The sequence below is a fragment of the Silene latifolia genome, chromosome 2 (assembly GCF_048544455.1).
Source record: "Silene latifolia isolate original U9 population chromosome 2, ASM4854445v1, whole genome shotgun sequence".
Lineage (NCBI taxonomy): Eukaryota > Viridiplantae > Streptophyta > Magnoliopsida > Caryophyllales > Caryophyllaceae > Silene > Silene latifolia.
In genome coordinates, this window is record NC_133527.1 from 97,200,506 (window position 1) to 97,202,049 (window position 1,544).

Genomic DNA, 1,544 nt, shown 5'->3' on the forward strand with positions numbered 1-1,544 from the left:
CTCTCGATCAGTTCCTTGATTATCCAGACTACTCGATCGAGTAACAATTCCTTTCGATCGAGTAGTTTCAGCATCATTTCTACTCGATCGACCACCAGAAATCAGTCAATCGAGTATTTCTTTCGTGCTTGGCATATTTCCAGCATTATACGCCTGTTCATCATCAATAATACCTTCCCTCGGGTCTTATATGTCATCTAAAGTCGACAATTTTGGTCCTTCATATGAACGACCAGTTAGCGGATTAATTAGATTGATTATCTCATGTGGATTCTTCTCGGATTGAGACGGCAAATGACCCGGTTTTCTTGTGGATTGGCTTGCGGCCAACTGAGCAACTTGGGTTTCAAGTGACTTGATTGAAGCTTCCTTCTATTGGTCACTCATCTGCAATTGCTTAGTCAACGACTGAATCATTGTCTTTAAGTCAGTCAGATCACTTACCCCACTAGAAGATAAAGCTCCTTGGTGCGATGGAGGAAAAGAAGGAGGCTTTTGGAAGCTTTGTTGAGTCTTGTGAGGAGGGACATAAAGTTGCTGCTGCGGTGGAGGAGTGGGATTGAGAACATCCTGACTTGTCCACCTTAAATTAGGATGGACTGCCCCTTGATTATTGTAATACGAACCTCCTCCTTGCCTATATTGTTGAAAGGCAAGGACTTGTTCCTTCTCAGTCAGACAGTCAATAGCAGTATGCCCGTCATTACTTCCACACCTCTCACAAGTGACAGTTTCCTGTCTACTCAACAGTTGAACCGTCTGTTGATCTCCAGCAGATTGCAGTTGTAATCTATAAAACCGAGCATTCATGGCTTCCAGCTGAGCCACGACTGCCTTATCAACCGAATGGACCGTTCGAATACAGTCCCGTGGGTTCCCATATTCGGCACAATGGATCGCCATCTCTTCAATAATGCCCCATCCCTTATCATCATCAATGTTCTTTTGAAATCTCCCGTTGGATGAGGCGTCAAGTATAGCTCTGTGGTCATCGTACAACCCATTGTAGAATTGGTTTGACAAAAACCACTGATAAAAACCATGGTGAAGAAGAGACCTCACCAACTTCTTGAACCGGCACCAAGCTTCATAGAAAGTCTCATCAGGTGCCTGCTTGAAACTAGTAATCTTACCCCTCAGCTGATTAGTGCGTTGTGCAGGGAAGTATCTTTTGTAGAAGGCAAGTGCGAGAGTCTCCCGATTGGTGATACCAAAGCAGCGATCCGGTCAAGATCGATCACCACTCACGGGCGAGTCGATCGAGAGAAAAAAGAAAAAGCACTTCCTTTATCTTGTCTTGTGTTACTCCCTTAGTGGCGGGAATAGTAGAGCAATAGTCAGTAAAGACTTCATATGCTTGCGCGGATCTTCACCCGCCACACCTCGGTACAAATTTATATCCACCAGATTTATGTAAGACGGACGGATATTGAAAGTGTTACCATCCTCAGTTGTGAGATTGAAACCTTTAGGAATGGAGAATGCTTTGGGCTCTGAGTGGCTTGCAATGTTAGGCATCTTTACTGGCTTGTTGGCAGAAATGA

At 44.4% G+C, this 1,544-nt stretch overlaps 1 non-coding gene across 1 annotated transcript; it reads left to right on the plus strand.

Annotated features, from left to right (window-relative positions):
* Nucleotides 1–1,036: 1,036 nt before the first annotated feature.
* LOC141645077 (small nucleolar RNA R71) lies at nt 1,037–1,142 on the plus strand. Its single transcript, XR_012544670.1, has one exon. It is a non-coding gene; the product is annotated as a small nucleolar RNA R71 (small nucleolar RNA).
* The last annotated feature ends 402 nt before the right edge of the window (nt 1,143–1,544 follow it).